The following is a 21,428-nucleotide window of genomic DNA, read 5'->3' on the forward strand; positions in this document are numbered from 1 at the left end:
TAGTTACTTTTTATCAGCCATTATTTTGGGAATCATGATTAAATGTAATACGTTTGTTAGTTCAAATTACATCACCCTTGGAAGAAACACTAAGTAGCTATAAAAAGATAAGATAACAAAGATACTGAAATCCGAGGAAAATTTATTTCGAAAATTCCCTAATCAAAACACATAAAACGTATGACAACAACTGTTATATATATGTGTAAAATAAAGAGCCAAATGATGTAAGGTATTGTCGGTTAAACAAAATGATGATCACTTACATTTTTTCAAAAACCAAAGATTTTCTTATCCCAGGAATAGATTACCTTATCCGTATTTGGAACAACTTTTTGGGAATTTCGGGTCCTATATGCTCTCCAACTTTGTACTTAATTTGGATTTATAACTATTTAGGTCTGAGCGTCACTGATGAGTCTTAGGTAGACGAAACGCGCGTCTGGCGTATTAAATTATTATCCTGGTACCTTTGAAATCCTGGTATCTTTGATATTCTCGTACCTTTAATAACTTCTTATAGCATCATGATACATTGTATTAGTGCAGTACTGTTTCTGAATGTCTTGAAGTATTATGTGCAATTGAAAACGTAACTGTCAAATGATTTACATTTTTTTATCATATCAAGGTGCAACCTAACACTACAGGGAGGTAACTCTATTGAAACAGCTAAACGTTTTAATCACGTTGTATAATTCAGGAAATATTTTAAAGCTTCTTAAACATTAAAATTAGTGTTGGTCGAACTGCTATATATTCAATGAAAAATTTCCGAGAAAGTGCTTGGTTTAATTTTTTTGAAATTTTGATATATTTGTCAAAGGGTCAAAGTAAATGTTTTGTCAACATTTTATGATAATCAAACGAGCCAAATTAATTCTAATCAAGGGGTTTTGTACCACCTTATGGCTTTTAAAAATACAAACTGAAAAAAAGATAAAACAATGTCTTTGGCCTCGTTATTATAATCGACAATTGACAAACGACTTATATTGAAACTTGGTGTTATTTATACTTTCACAAAATTGTGAATTTGGTGTATTGCATGACTTTTTTCTATTATACTCGACAATTGATCGTTTTGAAGGGTCTAATATAATTGAGGATCTGGGGCAATGCAATTTGTACCGTTAATGTTATTGCAAAAAGTCGTTTAATTGGTTTTAATGCTTCGTTCAAATACGAATTTTGAACGACATCCTAGAATTAGATTTTCTTTCCTACGTATATTTTACTTTAGCATACATTTTCGGAAACACACCATTTTGAGAAGAAAATCAAGAAGATATCCGTGCATTAGTTTTTAAATTTAGATAATTTTAATAGAATAACGGACATCTCTTTACTTTGGGTCACATACAAGAACATTTTATTATCGAATACTTTGTAAAATGACGTCATTCTTATAAAAAATCTCAGTTAACTGCGTTCATCCTAACGTTTCTACTTAAAGGGTGCTGGTTATTTTTAAAATAATTTTAAATCCGAATATTTTTAATTAACAATAAAGTAAACTTCATTAGGAAGGGATATGAGTATTCAGAAAGTTATCATCTCTATTCATCTTCGGTGCAACGAAGTAGTAATATCATGTCAATATGGAGTATTGACACACACAGAGGTTTTAGGTAAAATTACCATTATCAAACATCGTTGTCCATCAGTATGATAAGCAACTGCCACCTAAGATCATTGGCTGAGTGAAGAAATTACCACACTCAAGGTAAACTTTACAGATTTTTAAAGGTCCGTGCAAATTGTTTGAATAGTAATAGTAATATTTGCAATGGAAATATTTGGAAATTACAAGCCTATATTAGATAATGTGTATTATAATCTAGTGGCTAATTAAGAATTGTATATCCGAGTTTAAACAGCGAACCATCATAATAACACGAATATCAAACGAGATGACGTCGTACGTATTCAACTTTTGAAAGACCATTCAGTATGAAGTAATACAACGATGAGTGTCAAACTAGGGCATCGTTTTTCAAACTCATTAGTCATCATATTTTAACGATTTGTGTATGTTATAAATTTTCATCAGTTTCTTCATTATAATGGGCATCAGCGAAGCTGAAAGAAATTCGAGAATCCGTTAATAAGTTCTGTGAAATGGAAAAATATTTAAACTGTCATCTTTTTTATATAAAATGTTGAAAAGATCCATTACATGTGTGATTAAAATAACAGCAACTACTTTCAGCATGTCAGTCTTTAATGAATGTAAAAGTAATATGTCATGTTAAATGACATGATGCATACTTTGGATTCTACATTTAAAAAAATATTTATCTGTCTTTTTGAAACAAAAGTCGTAACAAATGCGACAGATAAATAAAACTTAACAATTATTCATTTTTTTTTAATAAATACCCATTGCTGTCTTTTTTTTAACACTGGTATATTCTTAGATGGTTGGATGACTGTCCCATGGCAAATTGAATGTATATTCAAGACGAGAACATGTGAGCGCAATATAGTCATGAATTTTATATCTTACTAGAGCGACACACTGAGCCTTATCTTTTTACGTGTTCGTTCATAAGGTCACAATCCGAAGGAAGACATGTCACCTTATCACATTGGTCTGACTCCGAGCCAACCATTCGGTATTCCTACTCCTGAATACCGCATGCTCAGCTTAGGACTGTCTGATACCAATTTAGCAGTGTTTTCTTTAGTAGAGAATTAGGTTTTACGTATTCTAAAAGTAAAGAGTATGACAGGTCTCTGATTCCTGATCCTGGAAAAAACATTTTGGCGCTATATATTAATATTTTTGCAGACAGTATCGTCATCATTATGGTCACAGTTTTATTAACATTATATACGTGAAAGTTGACAGAATGCAAGGTTGTTGTTCTGTTCAGAGCTTTTCATGTTCGAAAGGACAATAATTTTGTCTTTGATTCTAAAAACTGTTTGCCTTTGGCGTGCATTGAGTAAATAACTTAATCGATGTATTTTAATCGTAGTTCTTAAAGATTGCAAAACAATCAGTTTGTTTACTGAAAAACTTCCTCCAGCCAAATCATTCCATCATAAAAGTCTGCATCATCGGGAAAATCTTTAACAATCTTGTAAAAATAAATGACCAGAACAGACGATTAGGTCACTATAGTGTCCATACTTCAAGTCTTTATCTTTTTGTTTTATTTTTCCTTTCATATCTTATAGCTTTTGATTTATTTTTCTCAGAAATAGTGCTGTTAGATTCTGACGAATGATTTTCTATAATTGTTATTGATTTAGCATCTGTTATGTTTAAGTTAGCTACTACTACTATTATTCTACTACAAATGTGTAAATGTATATGGTCGTTGATTACGTTTAAGGTAGAACAGGTGTTGTCGCAATTTTAGTTTGAAAAATATAAAAAATTATTGGCCTAGATTTTTTCATGAATTAAGTAAATTATTTTGATTTTGTAAGATTGTCCATTTAAAAAGTGAAGTATGTATTTCATCTTATTATTACAACTGTTTTTTTCAATATAATTTGTTTTGTTTAATTCAATATACTTTTATAACCATATATAGTGGGGAATCTTTTTTTCCTTTTATGGATGATGTGTTTACCTTGGTTTTAGTTTGTAGTACGGATTTGTTTTCGATCGATGTATGACTTTTGAACAACGATATACTACTGTTGCCTTTATTTAGTGTACTGGTCCAGGCTCGACTTAGTTCATATTGTAATCAGAATATGACACAATATTTTAAATAAATTAAAACTCTATTTTACATTCACACCATTGTACAAGGTTTGTTTGAAGTACGATATGTTGTCATTAGACTTATGGGTCGACACTGCCATCCACGAACAGTATGTTAGTTAGATGTTGCACCACCAGAAATGTCGTTGAAAGTCAATAAAGGTGTTTCCAAGCAGAGTCACCTGTGGACCATCTAATTTTGCTAGCCCTTGCTATGTCCACTACATTGTTTACAACCTGTTCGTTGTCGGTCTACACATGCTAACAATAAATTCGGTCATAAAGGCGTTGGCGTAGTTATTGTATTAAAAAACACGCAATGGCTTTTTTTCAAGACTAAGTTGTCTTTGTTTTATAGCCACTTTTGAATATATGTTAACGAAACGTGCGTGTGGTGTATCAAATTGTCATTCGAGTATCTTTTATGAGATTTTACAAACAGCTACTGTATCGATGCCATTGTTGTTGGCAATTTGTTAATGTGGGTATCACCAGCCTTATATTTTGCACTTCTGTATGATACTATTCAAATCTTTTCCGTATTTGGCACAATATTTTGGTACCTTTTGGTTTTCAATGTTCTTCAACTGCGTATTCGATAAGGATGTTTATCAATTTGTAAGCAAAACGACCGTCAGTCATATGTTTCATATTATCAGCATAGTGTTTTTGACAATGTTAAAGGTAATTCAAAAATATCTTTTTGGGAAGACTTTGCCTACTTGACATTTTTTGTAGATTGTTTACTTCTGTAAGGAAGTCTGAAGCCCTGACATCGTATGCCAACGTGTACAAAACATTAAAAAATCTTAACTACCCGTCAAACAAACTTCCTTGGTGGATATTTTTGGTGATTCTTTGTAGACGAAACTAAATAATAATCAAGATGTCTTTGATGAGTGTGTTTTACTTTATAGAATTCAACAGCAAGCAATTAAAATCATCACATATGAACTTAAAATAGAAAATTAAAACTTCAAATTGTGTGCCAAAAAAGCTAGCATTTTCCTAATTGTTGAATGTGGACACAGTATGCTATTCAGACATATGCCATATACTAAAAAATACCTTGTAACACATTTTGTTCCTAAAAAATAGCACAGAAGAGAAGACGTTGATAAGACATGGATGTTCTGTTTGATAATAATCACGTGTTCTATTTGACAAGTGTTTCTTTTAAATCGCTCAAAGGACAGTTTACACATACGTGTTTTGAATGTCTTCACAGAATACAATGACCTTTCGTATCATGCGTTTTATAAAATTAATAATGTCAATAGGCTATTATTCTTCTGTCAAGTATACTTTCGAATCCATTTATAACCAATAACTGAATTGTGGGCGATAATCTCTACAAATATAAGCACCTATACACATATTATAACTAGTTTTATGGACACTCATACATTGTTGTCTGACTAATCTAATAGATTCAATCTGTCGTTGTTTTTAAGATGAAATTTGACCTTTTATGTATTTTAATATCTTGTTAATACATATGGTTTCTTTTAATCTTAGTGTAATGGTTTAGTCGATTATATTTTGCAAAATCCCTAATATATTTCAAAATCAGCAATTCCAATATATATTGGAAAGCCAAAGAAGCACAAATAAAACAAGGTAAACAAAATCATCATAGATACCAGGATCAACATTTTATATTTGCTTCAGACGCGCGTTTCGTCTACAGAAGACTCATCAGTGACACTCGAATCAAAATAATGTTTAAAGTTTAAATAAAGTACCAAGTTGAAGACCATTAAGTACCAAATTTTTTTATAATCTATTCATGAAGGAGAAAATATTAGAATTTATTATAAGAGTTTTATAAACAGTTAATTTACAGTTTTTACCATATCAATAATAATACATGTCGACAAAGACTGACTACCATAAGATACATGCATTTCATAAGAATGATACATTTTTTGGACATCTATTGTGCGATCGTCATATTTAAATGAATATTTTAACTGTTAAAATTTATGCATTGGTGACTCTTTCATATCATCAAAGAGATGAGATAATTAATAATAAAAAAAAGACATTTAAACTCATATGTCGAAAATTAACTGAAAATTGCAACTTCATGGCAAAAAAAGAAAAACCAATACAAAAATAACTGTACACAAAACAAAAACATGGAAAACTATAGACTGAGCAACACTAACCTACCTAATACCAGGTGATCTCTTGTGTTCCATTTAAATATCTTTCTTTCGTGAATTATTATATTTCATGTCCTATCAGTTTTGCATTTAATCTCCTGTTTTTTTTACCGGAACCACCGATGTTATTGCTATTCAAACTTTGTAGAAGAAAGTAATTATTCAAAATAGTTTTCTTTCATGCAGTTATTTCAACAATATACAGAACAATTGGTTGATTTGATATGAACGGTAATATTTTACTTTAAAACTGTCCAAACACTTGTTTCAGTTAAAGGACACAAGAGTGTGTTGTTCGTATAGATTATTGAATTGAGAAAACAACACACTGAAAGCTTAGGCACAAAGAAATACAGTATTCAGAAAATTGTTGCCGCAGTCGAAATAATTGGTCTGAACGTCTCTATGTCTCATAAATACTTATGCATTTAGCAAGAAAGCAGCAGAAATTAAGAGATGTTTATCCTTAGTCGACGTACATGAACCAAGTCTCGCTTGTGTTTCATCACTTTTGCATGTTTAGGAAAATAATATATGTTTAAACTAAATTTTAAAGGGTTCTTGAAATAAAATTTGCATCTTTGTTACTTTCATTTGTGTCATTTTCTTCCATTTGTGAGGCATGAAGCTTGGTAAAGTACTGTTGTCTTAATCTGAAACGCACGTGGCTATTATAAATTAATGAATGATTTAAAAGGAAATAACTGAGGAATTTATTATCGTTTGTAGCATAGTTAGGAATGATACAGTACTGTGATTCCATTATAAATGAAAAGACCTTAAATTGTAACACATTTGCTGCGTACAATATTAAGCTTTGTCAATTGATTGTATTATTTTCCGATTGCATAATTTCTGTCTGATTTAATTTTTGTTGCATAGAAATATTTCTTGTCAATTTATCTATGCGGGTAATTATTTAAGTATTTTACTTTAAGAATTTCTATGCATCTATAAATTCATTGGCATATGATTCCGCGATCTTTAAATGCATATAACGTTTTGTGCCATATCTGGTGATAATGATTCAAATAAGAATATTTTAATCTAACATATACGGTAAGTACATTCTTGTTGTAGTCAGATATAAAAGCTGAAACACATGCACAGAATAAGTAAACGTGCTAATAGTTCAAGACGACTTTATGCTGGTTTTCTGAACAGAGGTACATCAGTGGGGGTTGTCACAATCACCTACATGGTCGACCAGATAAGAAGTTTTAACATGGTTTTAATTTACAGCCAATATCACATAAACAACAGAAAAGAAAAGAAGTCTTACTAACTTTTAAACTATCAAACAACCGAACGATAATCATAATGTGTTATATATACAATGTACCTTTACTCTCTTTTAGTATGCATAAACAGCATTATTAAGACCTTTCAGAGGGGCAAAAATGACTGATTAAATGATGAATACTATGTTTATATAATGAGTGAAAACAATAAAGATACATAATATAAAAAAGAAGATGTGGTATGATTGCCAATGAGACAACTGTTCACTAGAGACAAAAGGACACAGAATTAACAACTGTAGGTCACCGCACGGCCTTCAACAATGAGCAATACCGCTATAAAAAGGCCAAGATATGACAATGTAAAGCAATGCTAGCGAGAAAACTAACGGCCTCGTTTATATAAAAGAATGAATATATTTATATATAAGCATGTTACTTTGATGACATTTGTTTAAATAACTCATACCTTCAATTATTTGTTTGAAGATACATTATTGAAATTGATTTGAAATCCGTTTACACGATGACATTTAACAGAATGCAAGCATATGCACTGTCTGTCTAATTTGCTACAGGTAGGATTTTATAAATGAGAGCACAATCAGTTGTCTTGATCAATTTGTTGTTACATCTCAATAAGAAATCTTCTTTTATTTACATGTAATATATGTTGTCAAAAATTGATGTATTTAAAAGACATATTGAAGATCGAAACAAAGAAGTATACAAAAGAGTATAAACAACATTTTCTTAAACCAAATTCATGTTGGCATTATTAAGGAACTGTTCACTGAAGTTTTACTGACCAAATGAGTATCTCGATGGTTGTAGTTTTGATCTCAATCTTTAATTATGTTTCTTCATAGTATTTCGTTAACTGTTGATGTTATAACAATTTATTCATTGTTAGGCTACAGTGGTATGTTTTTTCGTCGTCTAATGACATTTGGTAGTTACTTAGCTTCGAAGTTGTAACCTTATCTTTTAAGAGCTCCAGAGTAATAGGGGTTATGAAAGGTTTATGGGGAATTGAATATTGTAGATGTTTTACATGTAACAGTTACACAAATACCAATGCATTTCAATGTCAAGAATGAACTTTGATAATACAGAGAGAATATAACAAGTAAAATACCATTGTGCAAAAGTTCATTTAAACCTTGTATTATCAAAATGTTAACTCAAATTAATTTTAAAAGCAGCTCTATTAAAAAGAAAACGAATAATAATGGTCGCCTCCGGAACAATGAATATTATATATAAAATGAATAGTTTCTTTTAGCATCTGTAAAAACGCTTTATTGATTTACTTAAGTCATATGAAATTTCAATTTTAGAAAAAAAATTGAATATGTTTTATGTAATTATATTGCTAATAAAAAAAACTCATCATTGAAACCAGTATTGAAATTTTGCGCCAGACGTACGTATTATCTACAAAAGACTCATAAGTAACAGTCGAATAAAAAAAATGGCCAAATAAAGTACGAAGTTGAGTTTAATTAAGTATATAACAAGTGTACGTGAATTTTCTAGCAAACTAAAACTTTTTATTTCTAAACTTTTCATAAATAAACTGCTATTGAATAGTTGTCTTCTCGAACACCTTTTTGCCGATAATTTCCCATATGTAACGAGCTCAAATGCGAAAATTCTCCACACAAGGCAACAACGAGGGAAAACCGTGATGATAGAAGGTAAACAAACGTGCACTGGAAGGTATATATGAATGAATACTTCCGATGACAACAATAGAGGGACGCTCAAATTGCATAGAGGAAGTTATTCAACCTAATGATTCGTTACATAAATACAGCAAGAAAACATTCCGTGAACACCCGGCATTTTATGTCTTACAAAAATAATATTGACTAACAATTTCTAAACATGTACACTGTAATTAATTCATACATGAAATGATGATGACTATGTTGATGGGTGGCTATTTAACTGTTTAGTTGCAAATTCAAATGCATATGTGGGACTAGTGTAATTTCAATCTGAACCCTGCTTTGTACTAGACCAGCCGGCTGAGTCGATTTACAACATGCTAGCTCCGAACATAACAGTTCGTGGACACCCTATTAGGACATATTATTCCGACTCCGAGCAGCTCAGTTGTTCTTCTTATTTCTAAATGCCATGTAATTGGCGGAAAAGCAACGAATACCAATTTTTAAGTCGTCGGGGATGGAACCAATGACATACCTCATCTTGGTCGACCACTGGCCCACCAAGATGGTTTAATACATTTAGAACTCATTGATCTGAATCTGAATATTGAAAATGATCTATCATGTAGCTCATTTAGCAAAAGACAATCAATTACAAAATAGTGAAATCCTGTCTTTAATGTTCATCTATAAATATAACGGAAAGATAGATTCTTAATGATTCATCTTGTTTATTAGCACAATTGAATGTAATGCTAGCGAATAATTGACACTCCATTGTCATAAATCTGTAAGTTTTACTAATCATTTCGAAACAGGCGCTGCGTTTAAGTTATCATATAACAGATATTAAATAATTGGATTATTTGTCAACATGCAAAAGTTCTCTCTCTTTAAATGTTACATTGATTTATGTGTTAAACATGTAAGAATATAAAAAAAAGATGTGGTATGATTGACAATAAGACAATGATCCACATAATTTCAAATGGAGTGGTTTTTAGTCATAATAGGCAACCGCACGGCCGTCAGCAATGAGCAAAACCCATTCCGCATAGTCGGCTTTAAAAGGCTCCTACATGAAATTATCAAACAATTTAATTAAGAATTTACTGACGGCCTAATTCATAACAAAACTATTTACGAAAATGACGGACATGAACCAAGGAAAAAACTGAGCTACAGAACATCAGGATAAAGTTGAACTAATATAAAAAAAAATTGATAAGGATATTGTTTTGTACTTTAATGGAGTGTTTTATTTTGAGGTTCCGGAAGTAAATGTAATTACGTCTCATGAACTAAATTATTTTCTAATCTATTTTCAAGCACATAGTAACGACCGTCTGCCGTACAAAATTTAAATCCTGATATCTATGATGAGTTTATTTCAAATAAATTAAAACAAATAATCTGTTTTCGAAAATCAATAGGCTGGATTTATATCTAAATACCTCATGTTACTTGTTCCAAACTTAATTCCTCTTTTTTTATCACGGGAAATATCTATAATGCTAAATGAAATGTTTAAATGGAACTTTAGTCAAATACCTAAATATATAGTCAGATTGTCATTAAAATAAATTTTTAAATGTATAAGTTGTACGTGTTTATGTGATATGGTATTCCCCGAACGCAAATGCGTTAGAATTAAATATTTTAAGTATGAAGATATTCGAATGTTTTCGTCTGTGGTTAATAAAAAACTTATTTTACAGAAACTATGATTCAGACTTCATTTGTTGTATTAACGATTGTGAACCAATTGCAGAAAATTATTTATTATAGTAGCCGCTGGAATATAAGATTTATAATTTTGGATTTCATGATCCTGCGACAAAAAGTTGGCAGGTGCAGTAATTATCTAGTCAGTCCGGTCATCTATTTAAAGGGTTCGTATGGTTTGACTGTCGAGCTTCCTTTGCAATTTAAAAGTAAAGCCCTTTTTATTGTGCAGATTAGATGTACATATATTAAAGGTTAGCAAGTGGACATGATTTAGATTTCCGTCATTTGTTTTGGGCAAAATGTCCCATATTAGAGTACGTAATATGTTGGTATCTTTTCAACTCCAGAGAGTGCACGGTCAAAACTGTATATTTTGTAGTACAGTTCTGCATTTACATCAAATATGCATTGAGTTAAAAAAAACTAATTTATCCAATATTGCACGAAATTCTTGTTTTACTAAAATTTGAAACTTAGAAAAAATTATGAAAATTCATTGTTTTATCATATTTTGAAAAAACTTTGAACGGCAATTTTTTTTTTATATATCTTCCTATGTGACATTTACATTCTGATGTCAAACACGCGATTTTACACCAGAGTTGATGTGAACCTAGCCATTTAGTAGCAGGACTTCAAATATTTCAACCTTTATGGGTTGATTAAAAATACAAAAATAAGTAATCAATGAATAATGTTGTTAATTAAATTTGATATATGCTTTTTTGTGCTTTATTTTTGTACTTCTTTTTTCAATATATTTTTGTTTTGTTTTTGTTCTGATTGAGATTGTGACACGATTATGACTACTGTGCCCCTATTTTGACCATTTTGACAATTTACCTATTATGTCTGTTTTGTTCACGCAACGTTGTAAATATAATGTTTGATACGACTGTCATACAAGTGAGAGGTTTCGCGCTGTAAAACCAAGTTCAGTCCACCGTTTTATACATTTCCAAATGCCTGTATCAAGTCAGAAATATGACAGTTGCTGTCTATGCATTATATGTGATTTATCATTTGATTTCGTCATTTAATTAGGGACTTTCCGTTTTGAATTTTCCTCGGAGTTCAGTATATTTGTGATTTTACTTTTCCTTATTGCAAGATAAACTCTTAATACAGTTTGCAAGATACAATATTTATATATAGATTGTAGAACAGTTGTACATGACAAACTTAAGATTCAATACAATTTTATAATTTTATGGTTACTGATGTTTGTTTTATTATGTACATACCCATGTTTAACAATTTAACAAAATAATAGAAAACAAAATCATCATATAATGTAAATCCCTTTGGGTCGAATTATATTCGTTTTTTAAAAGTTTCCAGAAAATACAAATTCAAATAAAAAATATGTTTTGCCATTTTTAGAGAAAAAATATTTTTATCCAAATTTCTAAATCATCTAAACAGTGAAAACATAGATGCAAGACATGTAAATAAAGTCGCAAATACTTATAATATATGAAAATTTATACAATTTCTGTTGTTTCATTCTTTCAAAAGATGAGTTGATTAAAAGAGCAAGGTAATAATTGTATATTTATCAGTAATAAAAAATTTGAACTTGATGTTTTATTTTTTTTTTTTTCAGATACTCTTCAAACAATGAATACAGTAAAGAACGTTGGAATTGTAACAGTCTTCTTAGCATTATTAGTTCATATTAGTCAAGGCAGAAATATACAGCTAGACTGTCTAGAATTATGTGCTGAAGGGATAAATCCATTGAAATATAATATGGACTGTGACTGTTTCAATTCTAGCCCATTCCAATTCGTTAAACGCACAGTTAAACTTCCATTCAGATATGGTAAACGAAGTTTTATGGGATATCCTTCAGGATTACAACAATATTTCAGAAACGGATACGGGTATGTTCAATAGTTTGTAATAATACCTTATTATGAAATAGACTTATCATGCTTGCAGGTCGCATTTTTATCTATGGGATATTGTTTCCTTATATATTCTTGGTAAATATAGACCGTTCGTTTTCCTGTTTGAATGGTTTTCCACTAGTAATTTTGGGGCCTTTTTTAGCTTCTTGTTCGGTGTGAGTCAAAGTTCGGTGCTGAAGGCCGTACATTGACCTATAATGGTTTACTTTTATAAACAAATTTTGGACGGAGAGTTGTCTCATTGGCACTCACATTACATCTTCCTATATCTATTAGATCGAGTAAAACAAAAACAACTCTGAACTTTCCATTTCTATACAACAACTATCCAGTAGCGACTGCTTCCAGATAATATTTTTGATACGATATCCCAGAGCTTGGGTTTCCTATCGCGATATCTTTGATTTATGATTGTTGTTGATTAGAAAGCTCTTAACCAAGTTTTCAAAGTGTCGTCATTTCGAAAACCTTACATACGGTATCACGTAGTAGGTTGACATTTATTAAGATTTCGAAGTGGCGTTCTAATCTCTAAGTCATTCTCATGACCGGGGATATCAACAAAAAATAGTGTTAGTCAAACTGCTATATATCCATTGAATTATTTTCGACGTAGTTAGTGGTTCAAAGTTTGTAGAATTTTTGAAACTTTTGTCAAAGGGTAAAAGTTAATTCTTTGTCAAAATTATTAAAACTGACGGATCAAAATAAATTTTAATCTAGGTGTTTGTTACCATTGGACCCCTTCAAATGTTCTTTTTTCTAATTGAAATTGATGCCACCCAAGCATTCGACTTCATCAATAACTGATACATTAGCAGCATACATTGAAAATAATGATGAAAGACATACAGGTGAAATATAAACACAAAGCATGATACGTGCCAGTTTTAATTCAATTAGTAATATACTTTACACGCAGGTGATTCATCACGCGAAGCACATAATCGGTTGACATGGTTTTTTGTTGCAAGGTTATAATCAGATATTTCATCCTCTAAGCAATCTGTTATTTACTTTTCATTTTTGTTTTATATCTGACACTGTGACTCTGAGGAGAGGCGTCGGTGGATTTACAAATGAGTGTTTTACAAATCAAAAGTGTCCAGTTTTCGGTTGAAATTACAAATTGTCTCCCACTGATTCAACATATTGAGTAAATTGTCCCCTCGTCTTAGCTGGTAGTAATTATTTTCATGCAATTTAACGATATTGTATCTAATCGCTAGTTTACGAAATTTTCCTTTGATTTAGCTGACTTATAATTTTCTTTCTCAACGGAGTCGAATGATATAAAAATTATCGCTAGAAACTAAGGACGCACATGCCCGTTGTCAATAAATTAACAACGTAATCATAGGTAAAATAGCGAAAAACAGATTATCCTTATCACCGTACCGGCCCAAGCGAGAAAAATTATCTCGTTGAGATGATCAACGATAACTATAATCTATAAATACTATATTTAAATTGAATGAATTACAATCATATAGTTAAAAACAAAAGCGGAAGACACTACACGGATATTCAAACTCATATAAGTCTAGGACAACGTTATGGCAAAAAATCGAAAAACAACAAAAAGTCAAAAACACAAATAGAAAACCTAAAAAATCGAAAACACGATTCCCATCGGGAATGATCTCAGGTGCACTGAAAAGCAAAGAAGATCTTGCTACACATATGTCAATTAAAGTCATAAGAAAATAATGCATATGTTTTTTATAACTAAATGGATAGTTTTCATTATAAAATTATAAAACTTATGTACATATACTTTTTTCTGAAGAAAATTCTTTTATTTTTCATATTTAGAAGAAGTTTACTTTATTTTAATTGCTTCCTTCCAGCAAGCTATTCCTCCGACATATTTTCCGTATGCAAAGTGACCTCAGTGTAACCCATCTCGTAAAAATCCGGTGATCACAATACGCATGGATGTCCTTAAAATAAACTATTATCTGAATTAACATGTTAAACACGTGCTCTTTTTCCATGCCTTTTTGTTTATTTTTTGTCGATTGTTGACGAACAGGTGACCATCGTTAAACTTCGGCTTCAAAACACTAACTTTAATTACCTGCCATATTTTTACAACAACACTGACCGATTGAAAAATAAAATGACGATTATACGAAATTTACACGAAAAAAAATGATAAATTCGTGCACAGAAGACTAAGTTTATTATGTTTGTATGCATTAGTTCAAGAATTGGAAGAACATCATTTTTCACCGGTCACTCGTTTCTTATGACTTAAAAGTATATTAATATGTGTCTTTGTCAACTTGCCTTATAAATATTACGTTATATGTTTTTACTGTTTGGCGACAGTTTCGACTTACTTCTTACTGAAGAAGAGAAACATCCTTGATAATACCACAAAAGTCATGTTAACGATGTTTTTTGTTAGTGCTAAAATCTCTGATGCAAGATACAAGTTACATTATCGTAAATAATGGGCGACCCCTTGACTTCCGATAAAACAATAATTCTGTTAATAGACTATCATCATGGAGGCTTTATAGTAGGTCATTTTGATGTCATATTATCTATTGTTTCCGTTATACCACGTGTTTAAGTGATATTCCGGATATTAATTGTAGAATGGGATACCTGCCATTAACAAATTTGAGCTTTTAATTATTGATATTTCTGTCAATATTTGACATTTATCATATCCTTTTAATCACTAAGTAAATGAGTGATAATATAAATTTTTACATTTTCTGTCATCAAATATACCATAAGATGTTTTTTCTTCACTCTAAAAAAAAATAAACATAGCTTAGAGGAGAATTACTGATTGCGTCAAAGGAGAAGACAAAAGACAAAAGACAACAAAACAACAAAACAAAAGCAAAACATTAACAAAAACATAAACAAAAACAAATCTTAAGCTCAAATATGTCAGGAGTATTCAAGAACAGTTAGTTGTCTGTGCCATACATCAAACTCCTAATTGTCTCCAAAAACTGTTCGATCCATTTAACAGCGACTACCAAGGACAGATTGTTCATCACTGCTCAATTATTTAAAGGACAAATACATAAAGATATACTGCTTATTACGACCATTGACGTTTTTTCTGACTTGTGCAAGTTTAGTAAATGTACTTTTATAATAGCTGAGAGTTGTTGCCAGGAATCTTTAAATCGTGTAGTTGGCCTGATAATCTTTCTACAAGAAGTATAATAATTAAATTCCTCGTTGCCGCTAACAGTATATCCCTCACAATCAAACAGACGCCCCTCTTTGGCATAGATTTTACTATGATCGATAGATTTTAAAAAAATGACTATATTTTAAATCGCCTGTTAGCCGGACGACGGGACATGTTTCGATGACGACCATATACGCTTCATCTATGCTTAAACCAAGACCTGTTGCTTCTCAGTAAGATGAACATGTTGACAGTTGGTCTGCTTGAATTATTTTCAACATCGGATTAATATGAACAGAAACGGATTTACAAGTATCCTTACCTGTACAATGAATATATATATTAAGTCATACACATAATATGTATACGGTTTGTTTTGTGAAATTAAAAAAACTCTGTAACGGTATGACCGATAAGATATAATTAGTGTGTGTTATATCACGTGACTATGGGTCAATAAAGGCAAAAGTAGTATACCAGTGTTCAAATGTCAAAAATCGATTGAGAGATAACAAAAAAGTGTTTAATGGCTTGTCAAACCTCCTGCTTTATAACAATGTTAAATATATATATCAATGACCGATTAAGCTAACACACAAAAGTAAGCCAAGGATACGAAAATGTAGCCTTATGAATAAAAGAAATGTAGATTAATCGAATACAAATGGGACAGTTAACTAGACGATACAAAAAGACATATCATTATTTTAAATTAAATTTTCATTTCGTTCTTTCTTAACTGATGTATCAAGAACCACTGTATGTCACTCCATATTTAGTTTTTTTGTTGTATCAATCGTTTCATTTAGATACGCTGTAATGCTTTATTGTTTGGGTCTTAGATAAATTTTAAAACGGAGTAGGAAAGGTGTGTGCGCACTGACTAAAACATATGAAATAGTAAAATATGATTTTACAACGAAAACACTTAAACGTGGATTCTAGACTATAGAATTTAAAAAAAAAATACGAATCTAGAAAAGAGAGAGTTTATTTTTTCATGTTCAATTTTTCGAAACAAACATATGGAATACCACTAAACTATATGTCATTTTTTAGTTTCAAACGAGTTGCTGCTCATAAAAACAGTCTCTTAATTTCCAAATTTAGTAATATTGATACATAATTAGCACACGCTGTAAAATCAATGTTTACCTAAATGAAAAAAAAAGATAAGTTCATGATTTTTGTTTTATCAGTTAATTGGATTCAAGATGTTATTAAAAGCCTGTAAATTGTTTTTAATAAGATTTCTTAAAATAACAATATAGCAATTGATAGTACATGCAAATATATTGCTCGAGTGATTCGGTCTATAACCATTAATTACACTTTGTACGTCAGCATGTTATCAAAGCTTTGTTTACATGTTTACTCGGTTATTAATTGTTTAACATTTTTAAAATCTCGAAATACCATATCCATATGTAATTGTTTTGAACTGAGTTAAATCTAAGGTCAAAGTTTTCTTTTATTGTTGAAAAACGCAAAAGTTTATATCTAAATGATGTACTTTCATGTTATAGAGTAGGTTTTATAGTCGGTAAAAGTATCTTCATAGAGATTTATATTAGTTTTTTCACTTTATTTTTGTCCGCTTAGTGAGCACTGAATGGTTATAGCAAAGTCCTTAAAATCAATTTAGAACCCGCTATCTAGACAACTTTTGTATTTTATATTTAATGACAATTCGAAATTACAATCAGAGGGGAAAATGTGGATAGTAAAATATATTTATTGTCAATTATTGCTTGTTTGCACCAAACGGTAATTGTTTTCATTTCAAATAATTGTTCACGTGTGGAAATGAATATATCATATCAAATGGGCGTTTAATGGCACAATCAGTACTTTGCTAATTAGAAAAGCTAATAAAGACATAGTGTGAAAGGGCTGTCAGAACAAAATATATCCATCTCTATGTTAAACATGCGAAGCGAATAGGTCATAGAGGAGCATAACTAAAAGCAAATGTTAACATTGGGAATTGATGATGCAAAAATATGAGTGGTGAAAAAAGGCTAAAATATCAATGCATGATATATGACACGTATGAAGTCGCAAACTTCTGCAGGAACAAGAAAACATCATTTTGATAAAAAAAATAATATTTCGAGAATTTTCAAGACTTAAGATTCAACGTATTATGAATTCTAAATATTAAACTATACATTCGAATAAATAAAACAGATCTTTGTTATATGTAAAAAAAACTACTCAACTAAAATTGTATCGAAAAAAGTACCAAAATCCTCGGGCAAAGATGTACATGGATGAATTTGTTTGTTCGGTTGTTTGTATATATATTTTACCCTTAAGTGGTTTATTTATTGAGTGTACCTGGCGAGGGATGTATGTTTATGTAATGCAAGTAATGAGTCTATAATAAAATATCGAATCGGAGTCTTCAATGACGTCAGCACTGAAATTAGTATTAATCGTTCTTGATTTGTGAAGTAAACGTTTGAAATGATATATCCCTATACTAATCTCTAAATTAGGCATTCACGCTATATGTAAACTTACTGGAACTTCAGGACTGAAATTGGTATAAATTGTTCTTGATTTGTGAATAAACGTGTGTAATGATATATTCATATAGTAGTAATATCTAAACCTTCACCTACGTAAACTCTCGGGATCTGCAGGACTGGAACTTGTATAAATCGTTCATGATTTGTCCAGTTTAAATTTGGAATGATGTATTCCTATAATGATCTCAAAACCTTCACCCTCATGTAAGTAAACTCTAGGGAACCTAAGGGCTGAAATTGGTATAAATTGTCCATGATTTGTCCAGTTTGAGTTTGAAATGACAATCCCTAAAACTGTACATTAAGAAACCCTCGGGAGTAATTGATATTCCAATAGTGAATTAATCCATTCTCTTTTTTTAATTCGTTCTGATTATTGGAACAGATGGAATAAAGGTTCTGAAGCAAACGAGATAAGTACAGCTTCCTGAACATCAGGTTTCCATTTCCTCGTTTATAAAAGTATGCTTTTCTCTTGATTGGTGTGTTTATAAGAGTCTGTGATTGATACGACTTTGATCCAGGATGATACTATCAGAAATTTGTAAAATTCAATGTAATTTACGATATATAATTAGACTGGTTATCATATCAATCATTTTGTAAAGTTGTAAACAAAGTTTTTCATCGATGAGTCGGCGAGAAGCATGACATAAACGTGTTTGTCACGAAATTCACATATTAATGAAACTTAAAATCTGTATCAATCAAAAAAATATACAGAATGTAAACGCAACAGTTTTGTACTCCATATTTCTGTTAATTCAAGAAAAAATTAACATCTTTTATCAAACTCGTCTTGACTTGATGATATTCAGAGCATGTAGAGATATACGTATTTGTCGTTGAAGACCAAGTGCTGTCCGCTAGCTGTCGTTGTATTATTTATTGTATTTTAACGCATTTTCTTTTTTTTTCAGGGTAAAGTCTTATGATTCCAATCCATTCCTGTCAAAAGAAGCATACGGAGACTACTGATTGGTTACTTCAGCTGACCTCTAGTCACATGGTTTTGAAGCCAGTTTGTGACACGATTTAAATTTTAAATCGTTTAAAACGAACATTAAGTGCCTGAAACATATAATTTTAATAGAAGTTAAATTCAGTGCGCTAGAATATTTCGATCTTTTAATTACTTTTTACTATTGACTTATTCCCATGTTTTATTTGATTGTATACCCTCTGGTTTATTTTTCCGTCCTAAACATGTTTAAGTAAATAAAGTATTCTTGTAAAGTTTGACCTTCTGACACAACAAATTTGCATAATACATATATATATATACCAAATAGACCAACAACAGAAATTTGGAATGTTTTTTGTGGTCGGCAATGTTATCTCTCGTAGAGGTACATTGATTATGCTTATTTGTAAGATATATTACATATTTCCTTTTGAATTGCTAAGGCGATTGTCTTGATAATCCATGAATTTTGTATTGCATATTAACGGAATGTTTAATTTTGATTTAACATGTATGTGAATATATCATGTCTGTGCAACTAGCCAAATAGTATATGATAGATAAATATTTGAAAAATCAACAGCAACAAAAGCCGAATTTACCACTCCACAGCAAAAAAAAATTTTAACAATATTTTCACAGCAACATTTTACCAAAATCACCGTGTAATCGTCGTTTGAACCGGGGGATGATTGGTTGTCTGTATATATTCAGTGAAAATAGAAAAAATAGCCTCACAAGCACATTAAGCAAGTTTAGACTTACTTGTGAAGAGACTACCTTTTATTTGAATCATTAATTTGAGGTTTTGACATTCAAACTAATCATTATTTAAATAACTTAAATTTCACATCACAACAAGTAAAGAAACTTCCGTTTTTAGGAAATGGAATGCATTTTACAGTTAATTGGATCAATGCATATTGGATGAATAAGTGGAAAATATTTTTATGCTTACCGCTTCTGAAACAGAATTTAAAGTCGAGAATGATGAATAAGAAGTACTAGTTTGTCAGTTACGACTAATCATTTTGGCCTACAACGTTGACAGAATACCTTTCTGTTAAATAGTCAAATGCTTACTAGAACTATCATATACACTGATATATCTTTTCAAACTTAATTTATGTAAATCGCATATTTAAATAATCTGGATTTAATCTTCAAAATTAAGTCAACTTAAATGTTCTTTTTGTCCATCGTATTGCGCACAAAAATGTTATATATAATCATTGTTTACATTCTTCATTCAGATGGACATGCTTTACATATCATATGGGTTGTCTTTGAAATATTTGACAAAGAATATTTAAGTTTTCTTTATTGTCAGGTTTCTGTTTTCAATAAAACTATGTATCTGTGTCTTCTCGTTATCATTATATGTGTGCATCCAACAGGTTTAGTAATCTATCTTTATAAACAGTCGAGAAAAAGTATGGCCTTATGTAATTCCGAAAGACAATAACTATATCGACATGATGTAGGATATCAATTGTTAATAATTGTATAATAATACATATCTAATTATTTTCTTACTTTACGGAAAGCAAGATGTGAGAAGCCTGAGTTCACGTATTAACAAACACCTTCAAAATGATCGTTATTATTATATACATATATACAATATCAAAAGGGGAGGGTATGGATTGTTATTCGACAACACTGAATAAAAAATGAACAAGACAACTGAAAGTAGAATAATTTGTACAAACTGCTGCCGCTCAACACCAACATAATGGGATCTCTCGTCGGCAAATATCATAGATTGTTTCTATACATTTCATTGAAATTATTGAACGGCTTCTGTACAGCTTGAATTTTTATTCCAAAGTTCGGGATCTTCATAATCAGAAATAGGTCTAATTGGGTTAATTTCAGTATCAATTTTAAATGTGTTTTAACAATAATGAAATTCTAAAATCCGTCTCTTGAACTTTAACAGATATCTAAAAGCCAACACGAATGAATAACTTACTAATTATCTTTGATGATTGATGCTTAATTAATCTGAATTTTGCAAGAAATATGTCCATGCGGAATTCTATATGTTATAAATTCCACCGAACTGTTTGCCTCATTATTCATAAACTCTTTGATTTTTTAAAAGTGCAGTCAGTTGAATGTCAGTATGCTCAGATAATTCAAATCTTTTAAATTCGAAAAAAATCGCAGAGTTTTTGTTTTAGTAAGAGTTTAGAGTAACTCTAATAATTATGTGGTTTAAAATGTAAGGATATTGTTTGTGTGAATCGGTCAAGAGTCTGATGATTGTTGAACCAATGCATACATAAATTCCTAACTTAGTACTCCCCTATAC

The 21,428-nt window shown here is 30.6% G+C and overlaps 1 long non-coding RNA gene across 1 annotated transcript in view; it reads left to right on the forward strand.

The window, feature by feature from the left end:
• Window positions 1–20,473, forward strand: part of LOC134707528 (uncharacterized) — a 33,294-nt gene extending 12,821 nt beyond the window's left edge. Inside the window, exons 2-3 of the long non-coding RNA XR_010105721.1 lie at window positions 12,144–12,423; window positions 19,068–20,473. This is a non-coding gene — a long non-coding RNA (uncharacterized LOC134707528). The remainder of the gene's footprint in view (window positions 1–12,143; window positions 12,424–19,067) is intronic.
• The last annotated feature ends 955 nt before the right edge of the window (window positions 20,474–21,428 follow it).

Source organism: Mytilus trossulus, chromosome 2, assembly GCF_036588685.1.
Source record: "Mytilus trossulus isolate FHL-02 chromosome 2, PNRI_Mtr1.1.1.hap1, whole genome shotgun sequence".
NCBI classification, from domain to species: Eukaryota; Metazoa; Mollusca; class Bivalvia; order Mytilida; family Mytilidae; genus Mytilus; species Mytilus trossulus.